This window comes from Zootoca vivipara, chromosome 13 (assembly GCF_965207765.1).
Source record: "Zootoca vivipara chromosome 13, rZooViv2.hap1.1, whole genome shotgun sequence".
Lineage (NCBI taxonomy): Eukaryota > Metazoa > Chordata > Lepidosauria > Squamata > Lacertidae > Zootoca > Zootoca vivipara.
The window spans coordinates 32,846,029-32,869,602 of NC_142596.1; the positions used below are offsets into that span (position 1 = coordinate 32,846,029).

The following is a 23,574-nucleotide window of genomic DNA, read 5'->3' on the forward strand; positions in this document are numbered from 1 at the left end:
GCATGCCGTATATTCTGAGCGTATAAATATGCATGCTCCTCTTCCCCCGCCCCGCCGCCAAGATCTCCCAAGAATATATTACGTGAGGAGTTTCAAATCTATAATGTATAGGGCTGACTAAAAAAATCTGTACTGTATAGATCAAATCTATTGTGACATCTCTCGCACAGTGAAAATACATGACCCAGCTTCAGTTACACGAGAGAGGGAGATTTCATGAGGATATTACCCAGGGAAGGATCTTCTCCTATTCCATCTCCACATTTACCAAAGGACATGGAGGATTGTTATCAACTGTCACAGGCAGAGAGAGAGAGAGAGGCCTAAGCAAAGCAAAATCATAATAAGAACATGGGAAGACAAGGAGAAGCACATTGGATCACACACAGGGCTCCTCAAGTCTAGTATTTTGCTTCCAGCAGAGGACAGCCATTGGTCTGCAACTGGGATGGTCAACAGGTTCCCACCAGGTGGACTATGTGGCCTTACAAGGACCCCCGTCCAACTCTATGGTTTTACAAAGAATAATCTGAGCAGGGAATGCTTTTTTTCTCTCCTTTAGGCATGAATTGTTCAATTGCCTAATGGACTGATCTGGCTTTGTTAGCTTTGAGGGGAAAAGGCAAGGTGTCCAGACAACCAAACACAATGCTTCCCCCCCCCTGTTGCCTTGTTGTGTGGCTGTTTATTTTCTTTTATTTGTACTGGCACAACCTTTTATGCCTCAGACCAAGTGGAGTTATAGCCCATCTGCAAATGAAGGACCACATAATCCCAAAGCAAAGGAAAACTTAACAAATACGCATGCAAATACACAGAAGAGTGTTTGTGTGTTTTAAAAGGGTTTATGGCTGCCAGGGCAGGAGGAGTGCCACCTGCTTTCCAGTCCATGGTTATTGTTGTTATTTAAACAGGAACTTTTGTCAAAAAGGACAAGCACATTAATCACCTGTCATTGCAGACAGAAGTCACCTATGGGTCACCAGGGCTGCTTATATACCTTATTATTTAATAATGTTTACTGCTGCAATGATGGGCCCTAGACAGCTTAGAGAGCCAGCAGGGTGGAGGGCATGGGGTTTAGTTTCCACGGCCAAGGCCCAAGTGGAAGGCTTGCACCTCAATGAAAGGTTGCAGGTTTGATCTCTGGCATCTCCCAGCAGGGTTGGGAGAGTCTCCTGCCTGACATTCTGGAGATCTTCTGCCAGTTTGTGTGTAGGCAATATTGAACTAGATGGAACAATGGCTTGACTTAGTTGAAGGCAGGTTCCTAAAGGTAGGGACTGCAACTCAACGGTAGATATTTCAATTTGCATGTAATTTCCCTGCTTCAGTCTCAAAGTACCAGTAGGGCTGGGATTATGCCCTGCCTGAAACCCTGGAGAGTCACTGCCAGTTGTGCAGACAATACTGAGTGAGATGCATCAAGAGTCTGATTCAGCACATGGGAGCTTCCTATGTTACACACACACACACACATACACACACACACACACACACAGACACCGTGTTTCTCCAAAAATAAGACACCGTCTTATATTTATTTTTCCTCAAAAACACACACTATGGCTTATTTTCAGGGGGTGTCTTATTTTTTCCTCCTCCTCCTGCCGCGCCTATCACTATGTCTTATTTTCGGGGTATGGCTTATATTCCTTGAATGCTTAAAAATCCTGCTATGGCTTATTTTATTGGTATGTCTTAAAATATGAGAAACAGGGCACATACACAGGGAGAACTAGACAGCAGCCAGAAGCACATATAGAAGGGTAAGGAACATCTATCCTTCCAGATTTGTGGGACTACAACTTCTATCATGCTTACCATGGGAGTTGGAGTCCAACAACTGGAGGGACACAGGTTACCTGCCTCTGTATAATTAGATAAATGAGGCCAAGACCGGCAAATAATTGGGGAGTGGGTTAACAATTCGCAGAATGAAGAAATCCTGCATTAATGTAACTTTTAAAAATAAATATTTGGACCTGAGACAAGTAGAACCAGCCTTTATCATGAGAGGGACAGGGCGAGTGTGACCCTCTTATTTCTGTTTGATGTCCCAGTGGCCTTGGATCCCATCAACCATGGTATTCTTCTAGACCAGCATAGGATTCATCCACACTTCCACTTGTTCTATGGCTAGAAAGCATGGATCCAACAGGTTTCCTGCTTGTAGCGTGCTTTCTAGGTACTGGGCCAAGAGTTTTTGTTTGTTTGTCCCACCACTTTCCCTAGGAAAATTCACTGTTTACCACTGAACGAGAACAATCTTCAATCCATAGAAAAATAGATCAACATTTGTTCCAATTGAGCAGTAAACAGTAGCAGGTTTTCCTGGGGGAAAGTTGTGGGACAAGGAGAAGTGTGGACGAACCCCTTGGGGGTGGGTATCAGAGGCACTGCATCACGGTGGTTCCATTTGCTTCTTCATGGTCATGTTCCAAGCACAGCAATAGGTGAGTGCCATCTTATTCATGTCTACTCGGAAGTATCCAGCTCCATCCTCTCAATGCCTCATGGCAAATTTAATGCCCTTAAAGAGGCAGTGTCACAGTCACTTGTAAAGAAGTCCACCTTGGACCCAATGGTGAGGTGATTACGGGTTGGTGGTGCACGACAAACATTCTCGGAAAATGCCAGTTACATTAACCCATTCTAACCCTTGTCCTTGGTCACCCTAATTTATAGAGATTTGTGACTCTGTGAGATGGGTAATGGAGGCACTGTTTTGTGGTGCTTCCACTCCTATCTCCGGGATCAGTTACGGAGAGAAGCACAGCAGAAATCCTCTTCCTTCCCACTCCCCAGCATTTATGCTTTGGGGGTTCTGCAGAGCACAACTCTTATCTCCAGTGCTACCCATTTAACATTTTTATGGAGCCATTGAGTGTGTTTTCCTTCATTTGAATATTTTAATGTTTTATTATGGTGGTATTTCTCTTTGTAAAGAAAAAGTAGCATAGAAATATTTAAAAATGAATAATGAATACAGCTACCTAGATTGTTTTAGGGGGTGCTAAAGGGTTAACCTTTCAACAAGATACTTTATGTCAGACACATATGATATATTTACATGTGGTTTTTTTCTTCTTCACAGAGCTGCACCTTTGGAAAGAGTCTTGTACCAGCAAGGAGTAGAAAGGCACCTTCTGCACTAACCAGCCAATTAATCCTGAGGTAGTGTGGGAACTCACCTACTTTCCAAGAGAACTGTGGAACTAACAAGACGGAGGCAGAATAGTTGGATATGCAGCCTTCTCAGAAATTTCACCCGAAGCGAAAGTCATAGCAAATGTAGAATTCCCTCTCCTGGAGAAGCACCTGAGAAAGCCCCCCAAAATCCCATAAGACTAATGGAATTTTTAAATGTGGTTGTTGTTGTTGCTGCTGTTGTTGTTGTTTTGAATGTCTGCACTCTTTCATCATCTTTTGCCTCAGGTAAAATTAGGAACTCAATTTGGAGGTTTCTCTCTCAGGCAAAAAACCTAGGTTAATTTTGGAAGTTCCCAATATGTTATTGTGAACCATCCTTGCAATGTGTTTGTAGAGTAGGGTTACTCATCTTAAAAGGGGGGGGATGGATCTGAGCAGTAGAGAGCTTTTAGTGTGACGAAAAGCATTCCCAGAGGATATTCACGCAAACCCTAGTTGGAACTTCAGACTGATGGTCTATCTAGCGCAGCATCCGTTCTACTGACAGAAATCACCCAGGCTCCTCTGGGAAATTCACAAAGAGGGCATGTCAAACACATCCAGGATCAATGTTGTCACCATCTAACACCACCACCATTTGACTGGAGTCCAGGGAGAATTCTCATATCCCATCCCAGGTCAAAATCATGGCTACTTCACATACATTTCCATTGCCTTTCTTGGCTCATTGAGGTCCCATGGCTGCTGTCAACCAGCCTTCATTTGAAGTTTGGGAATTCAAAAATAAGAATGTTGCAAGCACCAAGGGAAAGGCAGAGTGGGCATAGGATTCAACTTCAGTGTCTTTTGACCCAACATTCCCTGGGGGCACAAAGCATGAGAAACACCCAGAAAACATTCTACTGGGATATCCCCAAGGGGCCAGATTGCTATCATTGTCAGATTCTAAGAACTGCGCTACAGCCATTGAAGTCTGGCCAAACCTATGGAAGCCAATGCTAACATAACTGGGTGAGGGACTTTCCTGGTGAGGCTAGAGATATACCCCTACTTTATTTAAAGCTGCTTTCACTAACTGAGTGACATCTGGATTACAACTGCATAGCTGTAATTTGACTTATCATCTGACAAGGTTCCCAGATTCCTGTTCCCATTATTTATTTATTTTTTTAAAATCACAATTATGCAAAATACAACACTGTGGACTAAGTGGATCCTGACAGCCAGTGCCATTGGATGGCTCTATTGGGTTCTAGAACTGGCTTGTGGCTTCAGATTGCAGTGTCACACTGCCACCATGGGTGCTCTCGACCACTTCCCCCTGCCTTTTGGCAGTGTTTTCGGGGGTGGAGGCAGAAGAATTGTGCCTCCTCTGGTCCCCCCGACACCCTGCTGTCCCTCGTGGGGCTTTCTGGAGTGTGTGTGTGTGCCTAGCCCTGGCACTCTCCCCCTTCCCCCTGCAAGCTCCAGAGCTAATCACTTTTTTCAGCGTGATTGGATCCGTGCTGCCATTTCTGCACGGCAGGAAACCGGAAGTCAATTTTCTATGTTATTAATGCCACTCCACAATGCACAGTTTCCTGTTATTCCTGCTTTTAGTGTATCATTGCACTCTTTCAAGATATAATCCTAGAGGCCAGTGGGGGTGAAGCTGAAGGCAGTTTCTTTGCTTCACCCAGCACCCTTCCAGATGCTTGCATAGAGTAAGGGCAGGGCAGCCCTCTTGTGCTCGTCCATCTTTTCTAGGTGCCCCTCCTTCCCCTCAGTAACCATTTCCTTCCCATTGTTCCCAGTGGGAGAGGACTCACTATGCCAGCTCCCCTGAGTGGCAGGGGGACTGGGACAGCAATGCCTTCAATGGCATGGCCCCCTTTCCAATGTCAGTAGAGGAAGGGCTGCAAATGTATCTTTGATGGTGGCAGAGAAGGCATCCAATGCTGGACTGTCCACCCTCTCCACCCAGAACCCTAAACATATGAAGAGCCTGTTGGATCAGGCCAGTGGCCCACCTAGTCCAGCATCCTGTTCTCACAGAGAACAACCAGGTGCTTCTTCTGGGAAGCCCACAAGCATGACCCAAGCACATGTGCACCCCTGCTGCTGTGGTTTCCAGCAGGTGGTATTCAGAAGCATTCCTGCCTCCAGCTGTGCAGGTGCAGAATAGTCATCACTGTGAGTAGCTACTGATAACTTTTTTCCTCCATGAATTTGTCCTATCCTCTTTTAAAGTCATCCAAGTTGCTGGCCATCACTGCCAACTGTGGAAGGGAGCTTCATAGTTTAACTATGCACTGCATGAACAAGGACTTTCTATCTGTCCTGAATCCTCTAATAACCATGTTAATTGGATGTCCACAAGTTCTAGCATTATGGGAGAGGAAGAAAACTTTTTTCTCTGCCCACCTGCTCCATGCTATGATATAAACTCCTATCGTGTTACTCCTTACTCGTATTTTCTCTAAACTAAAAAGTCCCAAATGCTCCAACCTTTCCTCATAAGGGAGTCACCCCACCTCCTTAATCATTTTGGTTGCCTTTCCTCAACTTTTTCCAACTCTGCAATATCCGTCTTCAGGTGAGGCAACCAGAAGTGTATGCAGCATTCCGAATATGGTTGCTCTATAAATTTGTATAATGCCATTATGATACTGGGAGATTTTCAATTCCTTTCCTAATGATCCCTAGCCCTGAAAATGTTTCCCATGCCGCATGGGATTATCTGGTGTTTCCTATGTTCCCAGGGACCATAGAATTTCAGGGCTCACGTCTGCAGTGTAAATCACTATGAGACTCTTGTCATCTGGCATAAATGATCATCAGGTGCACCTTCTCCCCCTCCCTCCCTCACATCCCCTATTTCCTTTTAATCCTTCACCTTCCTTTCTTCCATTCCCACATTTTCCTTCCTTCCACTCTCATTTAGCCTCCTAAGATACTGCAGTAATGAACCATATATGGAATATCCTTGACAGCTTTCCCTGTCCTACAACACTCCCAGATGGAGTCAGCAGTGGTCTCTTGTGAGATCATTTGGCTGGTATCACAAAGGAATGTGCCAGGATGTTAATTCCCATTGTCAGTCCTCCTTTACACACACTGGAGACAGACGGCTGCTTTGCTAAGAACACCATACCCTGGAACCGGAGATCAAATAACAGTGGGAAAGAGGGATGTGGAGAAAATTCAAGCTGAGGAAGACAGTAATTCAATGGCACAGCGATCCTCTGGTCCTTCCTATATTTCATAGATCAGTGGTAAAGCACCTGCTTTGAATGCAGAAGGTCCCTGGTACACTTGATGGAGATTGCTGCCTGAAACTCTGGAGATCTGCTACCAGTCAGTGTAGAGAATGCTGACCCAGATGGATTAATGATGGCTTTTATAAACAAGCAAACAAGTTTGCACCCACAACACTTTGCCATCCAACAAAGGATTGACCAAAATGCATGCACTGATTGTTGAAATGAAGCAGCACGGCCAGTCCAAAACCGTTGCGAGCAGGTGCAAACTATTAAAAGTGAGATTGTGTATAACTGGCCCAGCAACATCCTGAGCGCAAATTGTTTTAAATATACAACAGAAAGGCTGTCTGGAGGGGTCAACACTCATGCACACTAGGTGCAGAAATCCTGGAGAAATGTATGCAAAATGATCTTCATATTCCGGGGCATGGCGGGAGTGAGGAATGAGCAAAAGAAAGAATCTGGGGATTTTCTCAGGAAAACATATTCTGAGAAATTTGGGCACAGTTCTGTAAAAATCACCCAATGAAGCAGCCTGCAGTGCTCCTTTGGTCACCTGCACTGGCTCATTATAGCTGGAGAAACTATACACAGTAGGCAGCTAACTAGCTCTCCTCCTTGCTGGTGCAAACAGAAAAGAATTGACAAAATACAAAAGAGAAGCGTAACCGCTGCCACGGTGTAACCAATGACAGATGACACAGCTCTCAAGCTGTCTCCGGCATCCCACCGAATGACAAGTTTGACAGAGAATGTCTGTTGCTTGCAGGGCTTGATCCGTGTTCTAAAGGGGGAGAGGCGGGGGGGGGAGGAGATACCCTGAAACTACTATTTCCAGGAAGTTTAACTAGTGATAACTGCAAACAGGCATTGCTGTAAACAAACCAATACAGACAACGTTATCATTGCGGGCATCACTCTTTCTTCCCCTCATTCTTCCCCGTGCTGTCTTCTCCTACAAACACAGCATGCTCAAGGGAGAGGCACTGCTTGGCTTTCTGTCAGAGCTAGCAAACAAAAAACAAACAAACCAACAAGTGTGTGTGTGCGTGTGCCCACACATATACACACCCATGAAGCAGAGAAAGGAATCCCACACTGAGACTGGCAGTAGACAGGGGAGAAGAAGAAGAAAATGTACCGTATATTTCACTTTCCCACTGCTGCTGCTGCAATGCATTGCGTGGATTATAGGATAATTGGATGCCCCACTGAGTTCAAGTAACACTATCAAATTATCATCAGTTGGAACATAGATGTGCTGCAGACTTAAACTGGTTTAATAGGCAGTCCCTCTCCCCCGGGGGGTCCCTGGGGAATGTAATTCTGTAAGAAATGCAGAAGGCTGCTAAAACACATTCTGAGCACCCCCACCAGATCAGGGAGACTAAGGGAATTTCCTGGGCTGGGAGGGATAATTGTGTTCTGCCTGCCCTTAGGGTGGGGAATGACGCCAGGCCCCATGGCTATACCAAAGTAGAAACAGAGGAAGCTGCTTCATACCGAGATAAACCATTATGGCTCCTTACTGTCTACACCAAAGATGGGGAACCTGTAGACCTCCAGAAGCTGTCAGACTTCAACTCCCATCAGCCCTAGTCAGCATGGTCAATGATAAGGGATGATGGGGGATGTGGTTCAACAACATCTGAGAGTGGCACTCTAGGGTCTGAGACTGGAAGTCTTCTCTAACCCTATGTGGACATGCTGTGGATTGAAACTGGGACCGTCTACATGCAAAGCGGATGCTCTACCACTGAATTTATGGCCCTTCCCCACTGAGCTCTGGGTCTCCTGTGACAGACCCATGCATATTGCCTGTATATGCATTGTTGCGTCAAAGTAAAAATATCATGTTTTAAGACAGCATGATTATTAAACTTGTAGAATTAAAAAATGTGTAGATAATATAGAATGCCTTCAAAATCTTTCTCTCTCTCTCTCAACTACCAATGGCTCAGACAATATAAATAAATAAATGACTCAGCTGTACAACTAAAGACTCATCAAGTTGGGATACAATCCAACACATAAATTGTAAACAGCACTAGAAGCATTAGAAAGGCCCCGAAGATCTACTGCCAGTACTTAACAATTCCCTTCACAGAACATTAATCATGAAAAATTTACAGCAAACTTGCTTTTTATATATATAAAAAATAACCTTACTATGGTAACAGGCTAAAAGTGGAATAATGCAAGGAGAGAAAAAATGAATATAAAATGCATGTTCACCTCTCATTATAAAAAAACTCTACATGCCTTTGATGATTATCACTTCTAAGAGTCAAAGTTCAGAAAAAGTTATGTAGCATAGCTCTTCTGGAAACTTTGTTCTTCAGGAAGTACATCAAGTGTCAAATGTCCCCCTTTAAACAACAACAACAACAACCAACCAACCAACCAACCAACCAACCAAACAAACAATTCCTTGCACCCAGAAGACTATATAGACAGGGAGGCTACTGGCCGTCAGTTTATGTCCTTTACATACTTGCTTCCCACATGCAATTTTCTTCTGATACTCAGAAAGCAATACAACTTTAGCAAGTGTCCAGAAGAAGGGCATTCAATTATGTGGAGGAATCCATTCTGTGTTAAAAAATGTTTTGATATGTGCATAGATGCCAACCTGAAGAGAATACTCTTAGCAAGTCTTTGGGAAGATGGCCTCTTTAATATGGATGCTCGGGGGACTTATTCTTTGTGAATTAGACATTAACTTACCTTAGCTACACCTTCAGGACTAAGATGTGGACCAGAATGCGGTTATCCTTTGGGATTCACACTTCACCACATTTCACAATACAATTCTTGACTAATAAGCTTCATGCAGATGGTCTGTCTACTGTCTACACAAGCTTTTCTCTTCTCATCAAAACCACGTGCTAACTAGCTTCTGTCTGACAGATACAGAGGTTCAGTTATGGCTAGATAAAAGTGGGATGGAGTGGGATCTTTATACTAAATACCGGAGGAGGGCTGGCTCTCTATTCTACAGATTCCTTTCCCCACTGTACCAAACTCTGTCCTGGAACCTCAAAATAAAAAAATAAAAACCAGCATTCCACCTCCTTTCCCCACATAGCCACATTGAAAGAGAGGGGCAAAAGTGTCAGTGTTTGTTTATGTACTAATTTAATTTTTTTAAAAAACCACAACTTTATGCTGCTTAACCATAAGAGTAACTAAGTGGGTCACTAAAATACAATACAAATAATTAAAATAAATGAAAACTACAAAACCAGACTTCAATTAAAATGCCTGCTGGGATTTTTTTTTAAAGTCTTCAATAGGTGTCAGAAGTGGCAGACATCCCTCTGTCACCTCAAGCATGCTCCAACCCCTGCACCTCACCCAAATAACTTTCACCTAATTTTTCTCTCCACTTTAATAATTCTCGAGTGCAATGGGTCTACTCTGGCGGAGGCTAAACCCATAGGTTTACAAACTCACAATCACTACTCCCCCTTATCTGTAACAGCGCCAAAAATCTTTCTTCATATGCTTTATTGCATTTCACGATAACCCTTGCATTCCAATGGAATAATCTCATCCTGTCCATATATGAAAACACACACACACACACACACACACACACACACGGCATCTCAGATATTCAGAGGGCCCAAATGTGTAATCTATCTGCTGCTTGGATAATTCGTCCAGAGTGGCATTTTGTAATGACAGCAACTTTCCAACCAATCAATAGTTATTTAATTCCCAACAAGCTCTCGAGTCCATTAAACCTGATTACATTCACCCATTTCAGTTGGGCGCAGTTATTTTTCCTACACCGGCACTTAATCTATAACAGGAACTTATGAGAACTTTCAAAAGCAATTCCAGCATCAATCAGCATAGAGCAAAAAAGATGTGATTTGCTTGTAATTATTTATTGGCCGGGATGGCAGAAGGTCTCAACCTTCACCTCCAGATCTAATGGTTAGGAAGGCCTCCTCAGTGTGCCATTTCTGCTTTTATTACCCACCCACCCCACAACATTTAAAAAAAAAGGGGGGGAGAATTGGCTTATGAATGCCAGAAAGCATATGTGCTGCTTTCAGTATTGATGCTGCTCATTCCGAAGAGGATCAATAGGCATTGACTTCATGGAAAACATGCATATATGTCTGATATTGAATAAGTTCTGAAGCCTATCAGCAACTATCTGAATGCTAGTTTGTTAGGCTTAATGGTGCTGTATTTTGGCAGAGAATTCCCAGATTTGAGTTTTGGAAGACTTCTTCCAAACATCACCAGCGATATCAGTATAAAACTAAATAGTTCAGCAATTCAGGTTTATTGTAACAAGTAATGACTTGCTTCTTCTAGATAGCAAAACAATTTAGCAAACTACTGAAACTAAACATGACAGCAGGAGCAGCACTTGCTCAGCCATTTTCAAACTGTTGAATGAAAGTAAAAACGTTCCTCACCTTTGTCATGCAACATTTGCCCAACTTCTGCTAACTCCCAGGCCAAATATATGTGGAATTTAAGTATTCCAATAGGCATAAAGGCATTCCCTATTTCACCTTTAAATGTGGTCCTTTGAGATATTTTGGATTTGGGGGGATGCCCTATTTTGACTAGTTATGATCCTGTGGTTCAGAAGAAATTGAAACAGTTAGCCATGTCTTGTTATGTTGTAAATTTAATCAAGAATGCCGGAGTTCATTTTGTATCCTGGAATATAATCTAGATACAATTCTTACCTTATCTTATTGGATACAAATAAGAACATTGCGGTAATGCTAAATTTGTATTATGAGCAATGATACAAATTAAAATATTCTCCAAATCAATGTAACCACCTTTTCTTAACTGTTAGAGAGGTTCCAAAACCCTGTAACTTATGTGGTCTGTTGATTGGCTCAATGATTGATCAATAAAACATTTGTGCCACTTTTGTATACTTAAAGAAGTATATTTTTTAAAAAAGAAAAGATTAAATCAGTCCAAAACATCTTACAACAAAAAACCTAACCAAAACAGTAAAACAATTAAAGCAATCAAATCAAAGAAAAAAAGGGATAAAAATAACAAAAAATATTTGTAATTAATGTATTTGTTTGTTCATTTTTAAATCAATTTATAAAATGCATGTATTTCAAGTTGTGTACAAATATAAATATACGAGATAATATCTTTTGAACAATGATAACACTGAGGGGCAACACAGATACAAAACTGTTAAGCAGAATGGAAACCATAAACAGCAATCAAAGTGTCAAGGTAAATAAAGATGTCTTAAGTTAGCCACAAGAAGATTGGAGTGGTATCACAAACTTGAGGTGCTACCATGGAAGTGTCTAGTACTTAAATAACATAGTTCTGGTTACAGGTAGGTAGCCGTGTTGGTCTGGATCGAAGTAAAAATAAAAAAATTCCTTCAGTAGCACCTTAAAGACCAACTAAGTTTTTATTTTGGTATGAGCTTTCGTGTGCATCTGAAGAAGTGTGCATGCACACGAAAGCTCATACCAAAATAAAAACTTAGTTGGTCTTTAAGGTGCTACTGAAGGAATTTTTTAAATAACATACTTCACCAACTCATGATATAATGGTTTCAGTTGAAAAACCTAATGCACAGGAAGGCTCAATTAAAAGCCACCTCAGAAATAACTTCACCTGACATCTAAAAAACATCAACATTGGTGTTCCACAAACGTGTGTCATGAATAGAGTGTTCCATAAACAGGGGGGCACCACTGAAAAGACCCCTTCTCCAGTTGCCCGCTAACCAGTCTGTCATCACCTCTGACTTAGCAATAACCCAGACACAAGAGTCATAAGCTGCAGATATACTAAGTAAGGCACCAGGTCAGGTTCATGGCTCTGACCTGACTGCCGGAGATAAGAGGATCACTGTGCTTGAGGCTGCCAAACAGGAGCCCACAGAGAACCTGCCAGACTGTCAGAGCCTGTAGGGCCACAGGCCTGGTCCTCATGGACACCTTCCTCTTCTCCTGAGGAGCCAGGTGCCTCCCACCACACACCTCTGGTCCAGCACACCAGGAGAGAGGTTATGGAATGTAGAAGGAATGCCCATCTTCAGGCCAGAGTGTTGACCCTTTAGGAGGGTGGAGCCTAGAGGACGTAGTCTGGAGAAAGAGGCTTAAAAGGCCTCTCAGTCTGCTCCCAGCCTTTGGTGGAGCAAAGTACTCTATTTAAACGTTAGTAATTATTTCTAGACGTGCATCCATAAATATATAATGGCATATGCTAATTGTATGCAAATCTATGTTTCCATTTTGTTGCCTTTATCGGTGACCCACATCCTCTCTCTTTTTTTTTATCAATGTGTAAGTGGCAATCTATAACAAACTGGTTACTTAGAGTATGAAGCATCCCCCACCCAATCAATATAAACCTGACCATTTTGATTTAATGGTTCAGAAAGGAAAACCACAAAAAGCAATGTTTTGAGGAAATGGGTTTCATTTGTGATGTTTTGGAGCAGCGAACTCCATGACAACACTGAATCCACAAAGACTGTGCAAAAATACGACGACATACTATTTAAAATAAAAATAAACATGGAGGAGGGATATCTGAATAAGAAACCCCAATAAAAGAAGAAATGCTAATAGAAAAACAAACGTACAAGACAAATAGATGCATATTTAATGACTCACATCCACTGTTCCAAAGAACTCAAAAGAACCACATCACAGTAAGTTACTCTGTCTCGTTGGCTGCCCTGGGAGGGCCAAGTCCCTCTGAAAGCAGGGATGGATCACAAATGCACTGCCCCGTGGTCAACCTCATGGAGCGAAGGCATGAATGTTAAACAGCACTTGGATCGATACAAGCAAATATAGCTCAACTACACCATTTATTCAGCCATGAGAGATGTCAATAGACAGATTAGGGTGATCCATCTTTTTGATTTCCTACTGTCTTCTTGCCGACTACATGAGAGGGCTTTTTTTTCTTTCCTCGCCTGTATTAAAAAGTGTTTGCTTTCTTGCTTTCTCAACCATAAAAATTCCAATTATGGCTCTAAGTGCACTAGAGTTAAGTTGCTTATTGGGAGCGACCTTGCTTTGCCTGACCAAAAACAAGCCAGGAGCAGTCACGCTGGGAGAAAAACAGACATCTGATGGATTTGCAACAAAAATTATGAGAGGACACCCTTTTTCTAACATCACTCCCACTAAACCAAAACACCTTCATTGGAAGCTTCACATTATTATTAACAAAGTTTTCACTAATACAGCATATGCATTGCTTGGCTGGAGAACTGCATTGCATTGCAAAATGCAGAGAAATGCAGATTTTTTTGTGGGTTGCTGGGTTTCAATTCTTGTATTGTTTCAGGGAGTGCAAATTAAGGAAGTTTGCCTCAAAATGCAAATTTATTCAAGTTTCTCCCCCATCCCTAGATAAGAGGACAACGTTTTCAGGGCTTTCCCCAAAAGTCATCATGTATTCATGTGGTCATGTAAATAGGCCAACATTATGCTGGCCTTTCTTCTAGAACTGCTTTTAATTAATTAATTATTTTCTTACATTTATATTTCACCTTTCTTCTGCCTTGGAATCCAAGGCATGTGACCCATCCAGCAGTGCTCCTTGGGAGTTCTGGAGAGAAAAATCTTTTTCTAGCCCTTCCTGGAGATGCCAGAAATCAAGCATGGAGCCTTCTGCATTCAAAGCAGAGCTACAAGGCTTAGCTGAGAACCACGCTCTACCATTTTCCACCAGTGACAGAGATTCTTCTTGCTGGGATGCATGAAATGTTACTTCTTTGTGGTCCTCTTAAATTATGCAAAACTCCAACAAGGTCTTTCTCCAAACAACACAGAACCTCTACCATTGGGCTATGGCCTTTCCCAAATGAATGAGTGTAAAATATAAATGATTGAAACTTGCCAGTAAATATGATTAATGGTATGGATTCAACATATCACTTCCTCCCCCTGGTACAGGATTATTTTACACATCTAAAACAACTCTCTACAGGTTAAAATATCACTTCCTATTGTCTTCAGGAAAGGGACAATTCACCCCACTGGTTTCAGCTATTTGACTTCTCCCCTATGTTTTGCTACATTATTCCATTTCTCGACAACTAATTGCTGCCACGACTTGGTGTGATGATCCAATATTTCATGTCAAATCATATCATTGCAAAAGGTTTTCTGCAATTGATTCTTACATTTCACAAAAGTGTGGCTATCTGGTTTACGGTCAAAGCACATGTAGTGGTAGGATGTCTACCCCAAACCTATTGGCCTTAATTGTTTCTTGCTAAGCATGTGATAAACTGACCCTAATGGTTCTGCTTACATTTATATTGCCTTCCCCAAAAGGCTCATCAAAAGTTGAGGGGTGTTAATCTGCCCAAGTGAAAAATGTTTTCCAAAAGGTCTGTATATAATTCTGACCCACTTGTAGTGGCATCTGGCTACTGGGCTGACTTGCTTTATTGTTGTCCCCCAAATGCTGACCAAGCCGCTTTTTTGCATAGTGCTGGGTTGTTACTCGAAAGAGCACACTGTGATGCAACTTTTCACACAGCGTGGCTGTGGATCAAGGTCTGTGGTTTGTAAGCAGGGGCTTATAACAGGTAAGACTGATGCTCTTTGCACAAACATTATGTCTCCTTTGCACAAATATTCTGGCCAGTCATGTGGTTCCTTCACTAGGCTAAAGACTTGGCCACTCAGAGAAAGGCCTACTGAAGAGATGCCAGCTCCCTTATAGATGGCAACTTCCTCTGAGTGGCATGACCTCTGACACCTCAGGCTCTGCAGTCTTGTTATTAGAGTCCTGGGAACGCCCTTTCATCAACTCTGCTGAGAAACCAGCTCTATTTGGCAGCAGCCATTCCATCAAACTGCAGCAGAGAGGGTGTGTGTGTAGGGAAGCTACATCTGGGGGAGCAGCAACTTTTGGCTCCTCCTCTCCATGAGCTGCTTTCATTTCCACCTGATTGTTGTAAGAACTTTGTGACAAATGGCCATATCCAATGTTCTCTGAGGCCTTGTGCTACTTGATGGCAGAGTTTAAAGGCTGTCGTGCAGGATCTGGTTCTGGTTGTGCAATCCACTGCACAACAGTTATTGGTAAAGTACTTTGTGTTTGCCCTTGTGCAACATTCAGCCAGTGCAACAAGTATACTGCTAAGTGATTTTAACTTTGGACACAATCAGGGATGGCTCTAGGTAGACCCCCGGTGGCGCAGGGCACCACGGCACCGGCCCGCCAGGAGGGCGACGCGAGCTGGGCCCGCCCGCTGGCCGCCGCCGCGCAGCTGCGCCCGCCCACCCACCCACCCACCGTGCTGGGAAATGGGGCGGGGGGGGGGCGACGGAGGGATCCGTTGCTCCACGGCACCAGGGGCGCTTAAGACGGCCCTGGACACAATCCTAAGAACAAGTGCCTGAATTTGTTTGGGGTTTCCCCCCTTCTCCCTCACAATCTAATTTCCTTGTGTGCCATGTGCTTGAGATAGTAGGGGGAGAAAAAGAATATGACTGTCTCATTATTGGTTCTTTGTAAGCTGCTCTAGGGGCCTTTTTAAAGTATTTTTTAAAGGAAGGAAGGAAGGAAGGAAGGAAGGAAGGAAGGAAGGAAGGAAGGAAGGAAGGAAGGAAGGAAGGGGGGAAGGAGGGAAGGAAGGCATGGTAAAAGTTGTTACATACCAGTAGTTAAATAATAGTCACTGGGTGGGAATTGGTGGGTTGTACCTGCCTAAAGAGTTGTTCATATCATTGCTACAGCTAAACATTAGGTAGGATGGATGCGGAATCGATGGGGAAACCAGAAGCTGTGTCTGGGTTATTTTTTGAAAGGGATAGGAGCTTGGCCCAATACTTATGACTTAGTCAGCAGGAGGTAAGACATATTGACTCACACTGAGTAGGCAGCTATCCAGCCAGATGCTGAGCCAAGCGCTCAGGGACTGCTAGATAATTGCCATACACTGGTTGCAAGAATTTAGTTAATCCTAGGAAAACCGTGCAAACACACACACAACTGCAAATTGTCTCTGTAGGGACAGCCAACTGTACACACTGTCCCTCGCTGCGTTGTTTTCACAGACACAACTTGTTCATGTTGAGATGGCAGGCACTATTTTTAGACAATCCTCCTGGTATTCAAATGAAAGAGGAATTGTGTATTTCTGCACAACTGTCACACTTTGGGCTAATTAATGAGTCAACTGGGACATTATGTTTTTTTGGGGGGGTTGGGGGGGAGAAAGGAAGAGAGAGAGAGAGGTGGGGAGAGAGATGGTTTAAAAACATTTTACAACTGCTTGGAATTATCCCCTTATAGATGATTATCTCTTCTGGTTGCCTTCCCACTCTGCTCCATTTCCAGGTTAGAAAAGAAGACTGTATGGTTTTTGTTTTCGGGAGCTGGGGGGGGGGAATGAAAATTATGAAAAAAAGCCCTACTAGAACTGAACCAAGGAGCCCGACAGTATGATAAAGACAGCTGAAATAAATACTTCTCACAACACCTAATTAAGATGTCTGGCTTTAATATGTCAAGCTACTGCTGAACTACAACTCTCATCAGCCCCAGGAAGCATGGCTAATGGGATGATGGGAGCTCTAGTTCCAAATCATTGGGAAGGCTGAAAGCTTCCCCACACTTGCATGAAAAAATAGATACCCTGTTTATTATTGGACATTATTGCATTCAAGCCAACAATTCATGCCTTGTCAGATGGGCACAGAGCTTTCCTGTAAACTTTGCTAGAAAGAATTGTGAGATCACTTCCTTTGCCTACCTTGGCAGGAAGCTGTAACACTACATACAGTGGAACCCTGGTTTACGAACACGATCCATTCCACGGAGGCGTTCATAAACAGGCATTCACTCCCCGAAGGCATGCTTCTGCGCATGCATGAAGCGCTGATAGAGCGCTTCTGCGCGCACACACACCGTGCAGATCATTTCTGCGCATGTGCGAGCTGCACAGATCACATCTGCACATCCGATGCCGCGGACCCTGGATGTAAACACTTCCGGGTCTGCGGCGTTCGTAAACGGAGGCGTTCATAAACGGGACTGTTTGTAAACCGAGGTACCACTGTACTCCCTTCCTGTCTGGGCAGCTTCTCTTTTCTTCATCATGCTTCCAAGCTGACCAGATGTGCATGTCTGGGCTCTGCAGCTCAGACACCATTTATAAACTTACATTTTGCACTTTTGTAACTTGGATGGTAGTTATAAACCTGCCTTCAATTTGCTACAGTAATTGCGGCTTTGAGACCTAGATTATGTAAGTAAATACTACTTTTATTTCTTCACAAAACAATGTTTTGTTTTTAAGGGGGAGATAAGGGGTAATACCAGGAAAATCCAGTCTGCCTTGAAGCATCTTGGATTATTGTTTCTAAAAGGTTAAATCAACCTTGTATTAGCTTTCAAGTTTCAGCTGGAAAGGATGATATTCTGCTGATCTTGTTATCCTCCCCAGTGTCTAAATCCATTCCAACATTTATCTGGCCCTCAAGACTCTCATTGGTCCTTGTCTCATTAAACCACACCCTTCACCAGTCCTATTCTATGCCAACATTGAGTGTTCATTCCTGGCTGAAATGTGTCATTGAACTGTGATAGTGTCTGGATGGAGGGTGGAGAGTCTGCACCAATCATTAAAGGAAATTTAGGAATGGTGCCCGAGAGGACTTTTGGAAATAACTTCAATATGGGAAGCTGCTGTAGAAGAAACTAAGGTGTAGACACAAAGTCAAGGAAGGTGTGACCTCAGATATATATCTATATTCACATACATACATACACACACTGGATATCATGGGATGGGGGAGAAATGTGTTCCTGTTTGCATTTCAGTGCAAAATTGCTCTATTCACACATTCCAAACCAATAAATGAACTAAAACCCAGGTTTCCTTTGAACTGTGCACTTCTCAAAATTTTGTGATGCACTTTCCCCACCCAAAATGTGTGCACAAAAATGCATATATTGGTAAAGGAATTGCACACCAAGAAGCATACATCAGAAGAAATCTACACAAAAAGGTATGCAAATTTTAATGCAGAGTATTAAAAAGAAAGAAAGAAAGAGAAACCAATTGGTGCAGAAACAGAGTGAATTTAAGATTGGAAAAAATGAGAAGCCAAGGGAAACCGAAATAGTCATATTTGTCCATTCCTAACACACTCATTGCTGCATGCTGGCTGCTTTCCATTGTATGTTCAGAAAATGTTGCACCATTTCAAAGCAGCCTAAGAATACAGCACATTTTGCTTAATCTCACAAATGCTGCCTCCTTCCCTCTCTTTCCCAAAAGACCAAAAGCAAATATTTGTTTAGTCGCACAAATGGACATGTACAAAATTCAGAGGTCTTTGATTGCATAATGCACCTTTACAAAATAGCATAATACGGGATCAGCTTGTATCCGTGTCTTCTTGTCTGTGGAGTAGATTGGTTAATAACCCATCAAGGCTGTATGTAAACCAATCAACCAACAGAACAATGGTGCAGATGTTGACTGGTGCCCAGCACATCATAGACATAATTAAACACAATGAGGCATTTCCCCATCCAAATAACAGAGGTCAAATGTGGTTTGAAGAAAAGTACATTCTTAACACAAAGCCTCATTTACTGGACACCTGCCTGGTGATATATATACTGTTTGTCCTGTGATGAAAACATGAATTTTCATTTTCTTATCTGAATTCAGCTATCATCACCAAGCGTGAAGGGGGGAGTCCACACCCCAAGCAAATATATTCTTCACATTACCATATATCTTCTCACTGCTGCTGAACACCACATTTGCTAGCTCCATAAAAAATACAAGGCAATCAAATTTCCGAGCTATATAGAAAATCTGGATATTTCTGCCTTTCTCTGCAGTTTAAACCAGTGAACACAAACACAATCTACATTGTCTAATAAAGGCTTTAAAATACTACACGATGTTGCCATATCCCTTGCAATGTAATCTCATCACCTGGAAATGAAAGTGATATCTTTAAAATAATATAAAAAGGAAATATGTATGAAATATATATTTGCATCTAAATAAATATGGACTTCCATATGTATTATTTATTTTCATTTCTAAAATTTCTATCCCAGCATGCCTACAAGATAGTCCAAGGTAGCTCACAACATATAATGAAAACCATGCAATATTTCTATGCTAATCCTATTGTGTGTTACTCTATGTCTGCTGGGATAATTTTCGGTATGACACATGTATACTTATTTATTTATTGTTAACGTGTTTGTGCCCTGATAGGCAAATAAAGATGCAGACACATAAGCTGGGGTAGAACTGGGCCACTTTTATTTACATTTTAAATTAAAATCAGCATAGGGAGATGTCTAAAGGGCAGGTGCTAACTTAACTGTATAACTATAACCTTTGGGAATCCTAGTGTGCCCCAATTCCCCAGCCACACCCTGAAGGTGAGAAGGGAGGCCTTTCTCCTCTGTAGCAGAAGAAGCTGCAGCTCAGTAGTAGATCATTTCCTTTGCATGCAGGAGGTCCCAGGTTCAATCCTCAGCGTCTGCTGGTAGGGCTGGGATAGACCCCTGACTGAAACACTGGACAGCCATTGCCACAGGAATGTAGGCAATAATGATAAATGATCTGACAGCTTCCTACGGTGATGTGGTGGATTTTCTGAGGAGTAGATTGGTTAATAACCCATCAAGGCTGTATGCAAACCAACCAACAATCACACATAGTTGCCCGACATAAGGGTGACACCACGGCCACTTTCTCCACCTGCCTTACTCACATTGGGCCCATCCCAAATACAAGTGGGGAAGGGCTGTAGCTCAGAGGTGGAGAATCTGCTTTGCATGCAGAAGGTACCAGGTTCAATCCTCAGCATCTCCAGGTGGAACTGGTAGAGACCCTGTCCAAAAACCTGGAGAGATGCTACCACTCAGCATAGACAATACTGATGAAGATTTGATCCAGTATAAGGCAGATTTCTGCATTCCTAATAGTTGATAACCTGAAGCCAGCTTTGGTTTCATCTCATAGTCCAGGGCAGCTTCCAGGCACAAAAAAAACAGACTCCAGTCTTCAAATGGTGCCTGCCCATGTTGTCTTGTTGCCCAGAGAAAAGGCTGAAGGAGTCAGAGAAAGTTTGCAACCTCTCTTTGAAATCCTCCTCCCCCCCCCATTTTTTTTGGGGGGGGGCAGGGGGGGGGTGTCAGAGAGCATCCAGTCCTAATTCCATCATTGGCAAGAGTGGTGTTTGATTCTTGACTGACTGCACACTCATTTTCTAGAGGAGTAGATCAGGAGGATTCCAGAGTCACCCAAAACCCAGTTGTAAAACTTGTGCCATTAGTAATACAGCCACCGATAATCAGATGCACCAGCAGTGAAAAACCTCCCTCAGGCTCATGAAATTAACACCTGGGATAGTTAATAAAAGACGAGGGAGTCAGAGGGTTGTCACAGATTTTTTTTGCAAATAAAGAAAGCATTACCCTAATTTTAACATGTGCATTATGCTAAAAACGGGTGCCCCAGTGGGTGTTATGGCATTTTTATCTTAGCTAAAAGACACAATTACGTTGTTTACTGCAAATGTACATTTTCTCAGCGCATTTCCCCCCCCCATGGCTTATGTGTTAAGGCAAAGGGAGTTGCAGCCTAATACAATCTGCATCTATTTATGCTAATAACCCCCACCCCACCCCTGCTTTCCTCCCACCCCCACCATGCCAGCCTATTTCCATCGACAACACCGTAAAGCAGGAACATCAAATCGAAAACTAATGGAAGCATTGCAGCAGTGTGAAGAAAGCCAATCAACCTTAAAACAGCTGAGATAGATCTCATCCAGCAGTTCATTCATTCTTTATAGAATCACAATGAAAATATTCCTAGGTGAATCAGAGTTATATAAAGAAAGAAAATAATAATAACAATAACAACAATAATACTTGGTTTTTTTCTGAAAGGTTGTAAAGCATTGGGTTCTTTTGATTTATGGAGGTAGCCAGCCAGCACATTAAGCAAAACAGCTCAGTGTGCCAAGGGGGCCCTTTTCTCCCTCTCCAACCCACAACTCCCCCTGAAATTCCCTTTATTAACCCAAACCAGGCCCTGCCAGTGAGCAAAGAACCGGCAGCACAAGGTGTATAAATCATTAAAATTATGCTGTGAAATGGCTGAGGTTCCCTTTGCAAGCTGGGAGACCTTCTTGCACAACAGGAGCTCGAGGCCCTGGAATTGGCTGCTATGAAATGTAGTCCATCATTCTCGGAAGCTGGCAGATTTCCACTTTTCCCTCTCTTCCCACCCCCACCCCAAACCCCCAGCTCCACTAACAGAAATGCAGGGCTCTTTCGACTATAGAAAGGAAGGCCGTATGACTTCTATCGTTTCATAGATGGGAACAGGGGCACTTTGGTGTGCTTTAACACCACTGTTCTTGTACACCAAGGATCATAGTGTTTCTCAGTGCCCTCACTTCCCCATTGCCAAAGGCCTTTCTCTGCTTTTTTAGATGTTATTCATCTACCCTTCTGCAATAGTCAGTCCTTCAGTGCCTTCTGAATTCTGGTGTGCTGGTCAGCAAACCATAACGGTGAAGGGGGGAAAACATGTAAGCTATTTAGCTATTTACAGCACAACCCTATGCATGTCTATTCAGAAGTCAGTCCCACTGGTTACAACTGTGATGGGGGACCTTTTTTTTTTTCTTCCCAGGCTGAGGGTGACATTCCCTTCTGGGAAAGCTTCTGGGGGGGTGGATGCCAGGGGAGGGTGGAGTCAGAAACGAAAGTGGGAAGAACAAAGAAATTTTAATTTTACCTTTTTGCAATAGACTAGTTTCTACACACACCCATCCTTCATCCAGATGCACAAAATATATTACAGGTATATGAATTCAGTCAGGCAAGTCCGTTTGCCCTCCTTGGGTCAGGCCTCCCCTGTGAACCAGCCTAGTGCAGGCCGGATCGTCCTCCTGCCACCAAATTGGCCAACGGTGGCAGGAATTTAGGGGTGATGTGAAGCAAGGCCAGTGAAGAGTGTGACTAGGAGGTCTGAGGGCCAGATACAGAGGCCTGGAGAGTTGCATTCAGCCCTTGGGCCTGATGTTCCCCAGCCCTAGATTACAACTTCAGGGTTGGCCCAAGGCATTTTGCCAAGTGAGGAGAAGATGGCGCTCTCCATTTCCATACAGAGAAACTGATGGTGCTAGAATTTCAACAGCACTGATGGGATGGATTCCTCTGCCACACCTGAGGACAGTAGGCTAATTTGTGGGGGGGTGGGGTGCAAGGCAGGTTGTATGGCACACTGAGCTCTGTTCTCCAACATTTCACCACCACTCCCCTTCCACCCCCAGCTTATGCTACCTACAGCAGCCACCTCACTTCGCATAATGGTAGTGCCGGCCCCATACAGCTTTAATATCCCAATGGATCTGGTTGTCCTTATGATTACAGAGAAGTTAAGACCCAACACCCATTCAACAACACTGACTTTCTCAGTAGGAAATGATGGGTGGCAACAGCCCAATACACTTTGATCTGTAAGTGGACATGAGCTGGCCCCCTCCACACCTTCTGCTAAGCTCAACACTTTGAAGAGCCTTGCAGTGCTATTCAGACACCAGTTCCCATCATTATCTACCCGCCCGCTTACTGCATGGTGCTCGGATGACAAACCTGTATATTAAGGAGGCCTATGGTTTTGTGGTAAAGCATTTGCTTTGCATGCAGAGGGTCCCAGGTTCAATCCCTGGTGTCTCCAGGTAGGGCTAGGAATGTCCCCCATCTGAAATCCCGGAGAGCTGCTGCTGGGCAGTGTATAGTGAGCTAGATGAACTAAGGCAGGGTTATCAACCTTTCTGGAGTACTCATAGGCACCAAGCTGGCCACCCCCTGGACTAAGAGATTGATTCAATATGAGGCAGCTTCATATGTTCTTGTTGGTCTTCCTTTTGTAGTGTTGTCTGCTGCTCCAAGTCTGGTTTAATGAACCATAAGAAGGGCAAAGGCTAAGTTTCCCATCAATAGGTAGCTTTTTGCCTGCTCAATCTGCTGTCCAATAGCTTACCATGTCAGTCATCCCCACTGTGGTGAGATGCACTCTATTTAAATTATAGACATCAGTCTTAGATTTGCATCTATATGCATTAATTAGTATATGTAAATTTCATGCAAACTGGTGCCTTATTTTGTCGTTGTCCCCCAC

At 43.1% G+C, this 23,574-nt stretch overlaps 1 protein-coding gene across 4 annotated transcripts in view; it reads right to left on the reverse strand.

Annotated features, from left to right (window-relative positions):
• Positions 1-23,574, reverse strand: part of RBFOX1 (RNA binding fox-1 homolog 1) — an 882,054-nt gene that overhangs the window by 312,755 nt on the left and 545,725 nt on the right. The window lies entirely within an intron of this gene.